Source organism: Heteronotia binoei, chromosome 4 (genome assembly GCF_032191835.1).
Source record: "Heteronotia binoei isolate CCM8104 ecotype False Entrance Well chromosome 4, APGP_CSIRO_Hbin_v1, whole genome shotgun sequence".
NCBI classification, from domain to species: Eukaryota; Metazoa; Chordata; class Lepidosauria; order Squamata; family Gekkonidae; genus Heteronotia; species Heteronotia binoei.
Genome location: NC_083226.1, coordinates 18,419,613 through 18,430,974, shown reverse-complemented (window position 1 = coordinate 18,430,974; position 11,362 = coordinate 18,419,613).

The window sequence follows — 11,362 nt, the reverse complement described above, 5'->3', positions numbered from 1 at the left end:
GTGGAACCTCCATAAAGAACCCATGCGAAGCATAAGTCTTAAGATAGATTCAGGTGGGCAGCTGTGTGGTTGACTCCAGTGGCATCTTGAAGACCAACAAAGTTTTATTCAAGGCACAAACTTTTGTGTTCAGGCATACTGAAGACACACCCCTTGCAGATGGAAGTGGTACAGTCCTGGCACACTCCTTGCAGATGGGAGCTTTTTTTTTTTTAACTTCCTGGGGCAGGCAAGTCCACAAGGCAAGTCCACATGATGAGAAATCAGGTTGTATGTATGTGTATGTGTGTATATGTATGTATATATATTTGCATATATGTGTATATGTGTGCATGTATATATGTGTGTGTGCGTGCATGTGTGTGTATACACACACACACACACTCACACACACACACACATATATATATGGAGAGCCAGTTTGGTGTAGTGGTTAAGTGTGCGGACTCTTATCTGGGAGAACCGGGTTTGATTCCCCACTCCTCCACTTGCACCTGCTGAAATGGCCTTGGGTCAGCCATAGCTCTGGCAGAGGTTGTCCTTGAAAGGGCAGCTATTGTGAGAGCCCTCTCCAGCCCCACCCACCTCACAGGGTGTCTGTTGTGGGGGAGGAAGATAAAGGAGATTGTGAGCCGCTCTGAGACTCTTCGGAGTGGAGGGCGGGATATAAATCCAATATCTTCTTCTTCATCATCTTCTATATAGCTTTTGGCCACTGTGTAACAGCGTGTTGGACTGAATGGGCCATTGGCTTGATCCAATATATATAGACTTGTAATTTCTAATTTTATTTCTGTCTCTGTCTTGACTCTGATTGGCCCTTCCTGGCAACCAAACACCCCCCTCACACACACCTACAACCTCTCACTTCCTATATGTAATGGTTGAGGAAATTCTGTTTTGCTGTATCTGAAGAAGTGCGCTTGCACAGGTCAGCTTCTACCCAGAATAAAACTTTGTTGCTCTTAGAGGTGCCACTGGACTCAACCTTGTAAAGACTCCTTCAGACCAACACGGCTACCCCACGTGAATCTTTGTTCCTAAGCATTAAGGTAAGAAATGAAACCCTACAGATGTTTAGATCAATTTCGTAGGGCCTGTAAGACCCACCTTTTCAAGGTGGCCTTCAACTAGCGATAGAATCAGTAATAAAGCTAGGTATGCTGCTGGAAATGTTTTTAATATCTGATGTTACGAAATCTAATGTTTACAACGCCATATTGTTATGTTAATTTTAATAATTTATAACTGTTTTAACCATGTTTTTATAATGTAAACTGATGTAATGTGTATTTTATGCTGTGAGCCGCCCTGAGCCTGCTTCGGCGGGGAGGGCGGGATAGAAATAGAAAATTATTATTATTATTATTATTATTACAGAAATTACGTAATAGAATCCACCTTACAAATCAACTGCGCACAGCAGTATAGACCGCAGTCCAAATCATTTTACGCAAAAAAGTCTGTGAACCCTTTTGTGCAGTGCAACCCTATTATGCACACATAAAAAGTCTTGCAGTTTTGCATAACTTGCCAAAGACCAGAAGTCTGGGAGCTTTTTTGTTGTTTAACTTCCTGGGGCAGGCAAGTCCACAAGGCAAGAACCATGATGAGAGATCAGGCCTGCAGGCAATTGTTAGCTTTGTCCATTTGCAAGTTGGGAGACACTGCTTCCTGGATTACTGACTGAAGTGGTACAGCCCCATTCAACCCCCTCCTTCAGTTTCACCCTTCAGATGCTGAAGAAAATGCTCTCTGACTTGCACCGAACTGCATGCAACCTGTCAGGGTGTGTAAGGCCATGGCCCAGTTCACTCTGGTGCTATAACACTATTTTGCAGCTGGGATCCAAGTTCTTGCCTGCTAGCACTATAGCAGCATGGCAATGGGACAAAAGCTGGCCAGGTGCACTTGCAGCAGCTGGGTCTGGAGTGGAGGGATGGGATAGGATGGTCACACTTGCTGGCCCATTTTAAGTGGAAGCAATGGAGATCAGTGGCCCTTAGGACCTGGTGGCTAACTGGCCCAATTCACTTCAGGTATGGAGGATGCTCTGTATTCTTGGTGCTTGGCAGGCAATAGTGGGAGGGCTTCTGGAGTCTGGCCCCACTTGTGGACCTCCTGGTGGCACCTGGTTCTGGGCTACTGTGTGGCACACAGGATAAGCCATTGATTTGATTCAACGTGGCTTCTCTTATGTTCTGTATTTTTGGTGCTGGGGGTCCACAGTGGGAGGGCTTCTGGAGTTCTGGCCCCACTGGTAGGCCTCCCAAGTGCACCTAGGTTTTAGCCATTGGGTGTTGGCCTGGACGGGCCATTGGCTTGATCCAACATGGCTTCTCTTATGTTCTTATGCTCTGTATTTTTGGTGCTTGGGGGGGGGGGGACCACAGTGGGAGGACTTCTGGAGTGCCAATCCCACTGGTGGACCTTCTGTTGGCACCTGATTTTTTTTTTGCCACTGGGTGACTCACAGTGTTGGACTGGATGGGCCATTGGCTTGATCCAACATGGCTTCTGTTACGTTCTTATGATCTGGTTGACCGGCTCCGGAGGGGGTTCTGTGACAATGGGGGCTTCTGAGGGCCTTGAGATCATCTAAGCAGCAGTCCCTAGAAATGAAGTTCCATTGCACTTGATGAGATCTTTAACCTTCAGTTCACAGAGGCCGGATAGTGATGGGAGGGGAAGGCTGACTTGGACCTTTGGACTCGATCTGCATTGTTTGGTTGGGAGGGGGGGAGGAGAAGTATGCCTTCTGTTCTACACCAGGGGTGGCCAAACTATGGCTTGGGACATATTGTGTGGCTCTCGAAGCCCCCACCCCACCCCATCGGCTGGCTTGAAGAAGGCACTCGTCTCTTTAAATCACTTTGCCAAGCCAGCAGGCAGCTTGGGAAATGCATTCTTAAGTTAAAGTTGCTTTCTTTCCACCTTCCCTCCCCCATCTTCCTCCCTTCCTCCTCTCAAACATCTGACATTCATGTCACACAAATCTGATGCTTATTCTATGTGGCTCTTACGCTAAGCAAGTTTGGTTACCCCTGTTCTATGGAATTAAAGAAATCTTTCGGGGTGGTGGGGGTGGTGAATAAAACCCAGGGGATTCTGTTTCAGCCCCCTGGAAAACGGGAAGCTGGAAGCTCCAGTCCCAATTCTGCATTCATTCCATTCATTCATTTCCATTCATTCATTTCATTCATTTCATTCATTTCATTCATTCATTCATTCATTTATTTATTTCATTCAATTCAATTCATTCATTCATTCATTCATTCATTTTGTGGATTTTTGAGTCCGCCCTTTCCCATAAGGGGCTCAGGGCAGATGACAACGTAGCAGAACAACTAAAAATCCAACAATGAAACAATTAAAACAAGCAGATCAAACAGCGTGGACGGTGTAAGCACATTTTACAGGTTAGGCACAGATGTCATAAGTGTCGGTAAATGCTTGAATTCCAACCACAAGTCACAGATGTCATAAAAACTACATTTGCACCCTTATTTTCCACTGGAGCTAATTGGCTCCCCCCCCCCTCCGGAAAGAACAAACCAGCGAGCGAGCAAAGCCCCCCCCCGCCCCAGGCCAAGAGAATGGAGGGGGGGAGGGGGGGTTAGATGGTGGCAAAACAAATTAAAAGCCACACGGCGGGTGCCTGGGTGTTTCCAGGAGTGTGTGTGTGCTGTGTGCGTTTTAATCTTCGTTTTTTCCTCTCCCCACCCCCAAGCCCACAATCGAATTTCCCCCTTTCCTGGAGAAAAACAGATAAATTTATGAAGGGGGAGCGAAGAGAATAATTACAGAGGAAGGCCGTTAAATTTTATTTCGTGTCCCCAAAGGCACAGAGCTGACATTTTATTGCAAACATCTGGAGGGTTTAAGGAGACGGGCATGGAGCGGGCCGAAGACTCCAAAATCCCTCGCTGCTGGGTGTTGGTGTGCCTTGCCTGCGTGTGTGTGTGGTTTCAAATCCCAGCCAAAAATAAAAAGGAGCCGTGGATCGAGCGAAAGGTGACCCAGACGACAGTTGTCCGGTTCAAGACAAAAGGGAGCAGCTCCAGGGGGCCGTCTCCCGCTCACCCTCCAGGGCGAGGACGGGAGAGGGAGGCAACCGACGCTCCGGGCTAAGGCTGTGAACGCACCCGGACTCCCTCGGGGAGAAGAAGACCCCCAACCAAGCCTGCTTGGGAACCCAGCGGCTGAAGGAACCCGCGGCTCAGGCGGGAGGCGGTGGGGGAGAGTGGGGTGGCGGAATTGAGGACAGCTCCAAACACCGACCCTCTTCCACCCCCTCCCCCGCATGAGCAGCCAAGAGAGAAAGAAAGAAAGAAAGAAAGAAAGAAAGAAAGAAAGAAAGAAAGAAAGAAAGAAAGAAAGAAAAGAAAGAAAGGAAAGAAAGAAAGATTAAAATCAGGAAGGAAGGAAGGAAGGAAGGAAGGAAGGAAGGAAGGAAGGAAGGAAGGAAGGAAGGAAGGAAGGAAGGAAGATTAAAATCAGGAAGGAAGGAAGGAAGGAAGGAAGGGAGAGAGAGAGAGAGGAAAAAAGAAAGGTTAAAATCAGGAAGGAAGGAAGGAAGATTAAAATCAGGAAGGAAGGAAGGAAGGAAGGAAGGGAGAGAGAGAGAGAGAGAGAGGAAAAAGAAAGGTTAAAATCAGGAAGGAAGGAAGGAAAGGTAGGTTAAAATCAGAAAGTAAGGAAGAGAGAAAGAGAGAGAGAAGAAAGAAAGAAAGAGAGAGAGAGAGAGGAAAAAAGAAAGGTTAAAATCAGGAAAGAAAGAAAGGCAGGAAGGAAGTGAAAATCTGGAAGGAAAATTGAAAATCAGGAAGAAAGGAAGGCGGATAGATTGTTGAAAGATCAATATTCCTTGCCTCTAATTTAAACGAATACCTCAACATACACAGACAGATAGACAGACAGACAGATAGATAGATCTGGCTGGTTTAAGGAGCCTGGCACGAACTCCCTCTCCTTTTGTGTGCATGCATTTAGTTTTTGAAGTGAGCCGTGTATTTAGTGAGAAAGAAACCATCTCTTTCTCCCGGCAACGGAACCGGGACCTTGACCTCGATGAACTTCGACGAGACGTCCCTGGCCTTAACACCGCCTTCCTTAATCCTGAGAGCCGCAGGCCCTCTAGATTCGGAGGCTGGATCTCGCCTCTGCCACCGGTCAACGGGAGCTCCTCGGCCCCCTCCCTCTCTCAGAGCCTCCCCCCACCCCGCCTTCGGTCAATCCGGTTTCCAAACGGTCTTCAAGGCTAAAGACCTCTTGCCCCCCACCCAGTCACCCAGTGCTTGGGGAGGCCCCAGAAAGCCCCCGAATTCTGGGGGAGGGGGGGCGCTTGTCACCATGTCAATGGACTTCCCCGGGAGTAAAGTCGTCCTCCCCTTCCCTTGCGGCGCTATAGCGCCAATGTTTATTTCACTCTCCGGCCAGACACACAAGCAACCGGACCACAGAACCAGCCTGGGCTGATTGCCTTGGCAGCGATGTTCCCACTAAGCTCGTGGAGTCTTGGGAGCAAAAAATTCTACTTTGGGAGCTCCTGGCATGGAAGTTGCGAGCTCCTGCATGAATTGGTTGGCCCTGGGGCCATTTTTCCTGAGCTGAGACAAAAAGGTGTGAGCCGGAGGCTTAAAAAAAAAAGAAAAGAGCTAGCTCACACTAACTCAACTTCGAGGGAACACAGCTTGGAAGTCAGCCCCCTGGGAATAGTGGGGCTTGCTCTCGAGTAAGGAGTGGTAGGTCAACCCGGGTCAAAGTAAATCAAGCGGAACCCAATACTTGAGCCAAAACAGTAGAAAAGAGCGAGAGTCCTGCAGCACTTTAAAAGCTAGCAATATTCGTGCCCGGATTTGGAGAGCTTCCGATGTAAAGAAGTGAGCAGTGACTCAGGAAAGCAGTGACTCCCCTGCCCCAAATGGTCTTTAAGGTGCTGTTGGACTCTGACTCTTTGCCAGACAGACGAAGAGGGCGACCCATATTATGCTGCCATCGCACACATGGAATAATGCCCTTTCGATCTGCTTCCAATGCGCTTCCCAACAGGATTTTACTGGGCGAAGGAACTGGCAAAAAGAAGGCTGCGATCGTACCGACTCAGTCACGCACTTCCAATCCGCTTTCCATGCACTTTCCAACTGGATGTCGCCAGTCCACACAAGTAAAACCCAGTTGTAAAGTGCATGGAAAGTGGATTGAAAGTGCATTACTTAGTGTGTGTGTGATCGCAGTCCACGTTTGAAAGCGCGTTGCAAAGTGGACTGAAATGGGATTATTTAGCATGTGTGATCGCAGCCCTTGAGTCCCAGGCCATTAATTCGAGGTAAGGCCGAGGGTGATTCTGTGTGTGTGTGTGTGGGGGGGGGGGGGTGTTGTCCCGGAGAGGAGTTTCCTAAAAAAAAAAAAAAAATCCCCTCCCCAATCCCCCACATGTAGAAAGCCAAGATATCTAGGACAAACTATTCTACTCCCTGACGCCCTAGGTTTCTAGGTGCAGGGTGCTTGGTTCTGTTTGTAATGGAAGGCCCTTCGGAGGCGGAGAATCGCTCTTGGCCGTTCTGCAGAGAACGGACTGCTGGTTTCCGTCGTTTCTAGTCCGCCTTTCTCCCGGCAGCTCAAGGCGGAGGGCACGGAGTCTAGCGCCAGTGAAGACTCCCACGCGTCCTAATTTAGGCCAGGTTTGGAACCCAGGACTGGGGTTTCGTTTGGGAGGCAGGGAGGGAGAGAAGACACCCTCGCGGTCAGGAAAAGACGGGAGGCGTCCAGTGCTCACATCGCGGTGAATCTGAACCGAGGTCTCCTATCTGCATTCGGGGAGGGGGGGAAACACCACCCCCGGCTTGTTGCGGGGGACCCAGTGAAGGACTCCCGGATCTGGTGAAAGTTTAAAAAGACAAAAAACTAAAGGGAGGGGGGGGGGGTCAAGGTCACGGCTCCGGAAGCCTGCCTCTCATGCAGGCTTACTTGAGAGTAAATCCCCCATAAATGGCCCCTTAGCGCGCGATCTTTTCCACCAGTCACTGGCAAAATCCAGATTTTTTTTTTGTTGTTGTTCCAGAAGGAGTTTTAAAATTTATTTCAAGTTCCATTTCTACCGCTTGAGCCCTGGGCTGCCGGCTAAACTTGCCTTTCAGTGTTCCCTCTAAGGTGAGTGAGGGTGAGCTAGCTCACAGCTTTTTAGCCTCCGGCTCACACCTTTTTGCCTGAGCTCAGGGAAAATGGCCCCCGAGCGAACGGATGTCAGCAGGAGCTCACCAAGTAGAATTTCGGCTCACGAGACTCCACAGCTTAGAGGGAGGGTTTGTAGTTACTCCGAAGTAAATCCCACGGAACACCGATGGGGTTTTACGCAGCTCTGCAGCTTTTCTGGTTGGGTGAACTTTTAAGGGGATTTCAAAGTAAAGGGGAGGAGGGGGAAGGATACGGACTCCCCCCCTCCCCCCCCCCCGTTCACGGCAGTTTTGAACCCAAAATCGAGACGGTGGGTTTCCGGAAGACTGCGGACGGCCGTTGGGCCGGAATCCGAATCGAAAAGCCTGGCCGGAGCCAGATTTGGTTTCGGAACCTTCGATAACATGTGTGTGAAAACTTGTGGGTTTTTGAAAAACACACACACACACACAACAGGTAATGCACACAGAGGCTGCGATCGCGCCCCCTAAATAATGCACTTTCAATCCACTTCCAATCCACCTTCCAACTGGATGTCAACAGTTCGCTCAGCAAAATCCAGTTGCAAAGTGGCTTGAAAGCGCTTTGTTTTGTTTTGTTTTTTTTTTCGGGGGGGGGGGCGGGATCGCAGCCGGAGACACACGCACGGTTTGCAGGTCGGTTCAGACCGCCAGCCTCTAATCCTAGGTAAGGAACCCGCTGTGTGAATGGAGGGGGTCGGTGTGTGGTTAAAGGCCGATCTTCAGTTTAGATCCACCTTCAGTGGATCAGCCTTCAGTTCTGGATTTAAACACGGCCAATCCCGATGAGAGAGAGAGAAAGAATGAAAGAAAAGAGAGAGAGAGAGAGAGAGAGAAAAGGAAGGAAGGAAGGAAGGAAGGAAGGAAGGAAGGAAGGAAGGAAGGAAGGAAGGAAGGAAGGAAGGAAGGAAGGAAGGAAGGAAGGAAGGGAGAAAGAAGGAAGAGAGAAAGAAAGAGCGAAAGAGAGAGAGAGAGAAGAAAGAGAGAAGAAAGAAAGAAAGGAAAGGAAGAAAGGAAGAAAGAAAGAAAGAAAGAAAGAAAGAAAGAAAAAAAGTAAAAGATAGAGAGATAGCTAGAGAGAGAGATAAAAGAAAGAAAGAGAGAGAGAGAGAGAGAGAGAAAGACGAGAGAGATAGAGAAAGATAGAGAGAGAGAGATAGTGTGAGAGAGAGAGATAGTGTGAGAGAGAAAGAAAGAAAGAAAGAAAGAAAGAAAGAAAGAAAGAAAGAAAGAAAGAAAGAAAGAAAAGAACCCGTCTGTCTCTATGAAACCGGCCTTTCTGTCTCGCTCAGTAGTTGTTTAAGGCGGCTCAATCCTCTCCATTTGCTGCGCTCTCTTCTCTTGGCTCGTAGGAAATCCCGTCTTCAGAAGAAGTTTTTCAAAGCAGATCTGCGCTGGAAATGCCCTTCTCAGAAGCCCCAGAGATTTCTGAAAACGCAGGTTCTGGGGAGCTTAGCTCAGACGCGGGATTCCCAGGGCACGTCTGATTCCAGTTCTTGGGGATTTACGGTTGTTTAGGGAGTTTCGCCGAAATCAACAGGACTCGATTCTCGGCCGGCGGGTTCAGAACTTCTGTCAATCCCAGACACGTTTCTCCCAGCGAACAAAAGCGCCACCACCCAAGGGATGGACAACCGCACGGTCCCTTCCCCCCTGTTGCCTGCTTGGAAATCTGCGGACTGAACCCAACGAGCCCTTTAATAACACTCGCGACAGGAGTTCCCTTCGCCTCTGAATCCTGCCCCGTCTTCTTCTTTTGCTTCGCTTTCAATTGGGGGGGGGGGGCGATTTCCCCTCCCTTTCCCAGCCTTCCCGGGCGCCCTGGCCTCAAATAAAGAGAAGTCTGGAATCAGACGGAGAGTCCGGGAAATATTGACCAGGAAGGGCTGGCCCCGCGTTTCCCTTCCCGACGATGAACAAGGCTCGATTCGAGAATCGCAATCTTCTCTCGCGGGCTGTTTGCACGGGAATGTTGCGCAGGGAGGAAGAAAGAGAGAGAGAAAGCAAGAGAGAAAGAGAGAGAAGGAAAGAAAGAGAGAGAGAGAAAGCAAGAGAGAAAGAGAGAGAGAAAGCAAGAGAGAAAGCAAGAGAGAAAGCAAGAGAGCAAGAAAGAAAGAAAGAAAGAAAGAAAGAAAGAAAGAAAGAAAGAAAGAAAGAAAGAAAGAAAGAAAGAAAGAAAGAAAGAAAGAGAGAGAGAGAGAGAGAGCAGGCTGGTTTTCCAGCTCCTGTGTGAGGGCCAGGGGGGACGGGAAAGACAGCCCCACATCCCAAGCCCTGTCGGCGTTCCTTACCTGGTCCCCGCCGGGATCCCCCCCCCCTCGTCTGCCTGCCCCACCGCCGCGCTGGCGAGCTGGCTCCCATCCGACGCAGGAAGCTCGGGCTCCGGGGCGTCCTTCTCCGGGGCTCTCGGGAGGCTGCCGAGACTGTCCGCCCCCTCCCCCCGGGACCCTCTTTTCCCAGCCCAGGGCCGCCTGGGCACAGCCGGCTCTCTCCCCCCTCCGCCCCCCCCCCAGCCTTCCCACAGCTCCTTCCAGAAACGCCCCGAAATTGCAACCAGCTCCCTTTGTCCGGTCCCCGCGGGCCGGGGGAAAGAAGGGGGGTCGCCTCGGGAGGCGACGGGCCTCCGAACCGAACCAGATCGCGCCCTCGCCTTCCTGCCTTCCCCGGCTAGCCGGAATCGAACCGGATTGAGCGAAAACCAGGCGCCGATTTCTAGTTTCTTCTGTTAAGAAAACGCAGCCTTTTCAGGGCCAGGATCCGGGCCAAAACAAGCGCCGCAGCTGCTCCAACAACCCGGTCAATCCCACGCAACCCGTCCAGAACCTCAGCCTAGCAGGGGTGGCCAACGGTAGCTCTCCAGATGTTTTTTTTGCCTACAACTCCCATCAGCCCCAGCCAGCATGGCCAATGGCCAACCCGTCCAGAACCTCAGCCTAGCAGGGGTGGCCAACGGTAGCTCTCCAGATGTTTTTTTTTGCCTACAACTCCCATCAGCCCCAGCCAGCATGGCCAATGGCTGGGGCTGATGGGAGTTGTAGGCAAAAGAAACACCTGGCGAGCTACCCTTGGCCACCCCTGCATGGCTTGGGGACCTGTCCACCTTTCGGGACCGCGCCTTTCCCCACATGAGCCCTAGAGAGCACTAAGATCAAGCCGTCAAGGCTGTGGTCACACACACGAAATCATGCACTTCCGATCCACTTTCAATGCACTTTACAACTGGGTTTTGCAAACGTCAAGCAGTCAAATCCCAGTTGTAAAGTCCATTTGAAAGTGGATTGAAAAGCGCATTATTTAGTTTGTGGGGACCGGCAGCCTTAAGGAGCTTGATCGCAATGCACTTTCCACAACCGGCTTTTGACTGTGTGACATTGCAAAACCTCAGTTGGAAAGTGCATTGAAAGTGGGATTGAAAGTGCATTATTTAGTTTGGGTGACCGCAGCCTTAATGAGCTTGATCGCAATGCACTTTCCAACCGGCTTTGACTGCGTGGACGTTGCAAAAACTCAGTTGGAAAGTGCACTGAAAGTGGATTGAAAGTGCAATTATTTAGTTTGGGTGACCGCCCGCCATAATTCTGCTCAAGATCTCCGGGCTAAAGGATGCCCGTTGTGGCCGCGACAAGGGCAAGAGCCTTCTCCGTGGCTGCGCCTGCCTCCCGGGATGCCCTCCCAGAGGAAGGACGAGGGCCCCGCGGGACTTGTCACAATTCTGAACAACTATAGGGGTGTGTATCATCCGCCCCACACTATCATGACAAAAAGAGTTCCAACAGGAGCCATCTGAGTTGATATTTTGAGCGGTATTTAACTTGTGTCAATATCTTAATGTTTTTAATCATGTTTTACCGTCATAATATGAATTGTCATTCCAATTGTGGCTGTTGTTAGCCGCCCAGAGCCCGTTTGGGGAGGGCGGGATATAAGTGCAATAAATAAATAAATAAATAAAGTCCAGGAAACGCCCCCCCCCACCCAATCTTGAGGTCCCCCGTGGCTTTCAACAGGGGGAGAGCGAGTCTCTCGCTATCTCCCCAAAAGCACCGGGCGAAAGCTGGGGGGGGGGGGGGGGCTTGCGATCCCCCAACGCTTACACAACTCCCTTTTCGATCCGCTCTCCAAATGCGCTCTCCAAAGGGATTTTCCCAGTTCCCGCAGGGAAATCC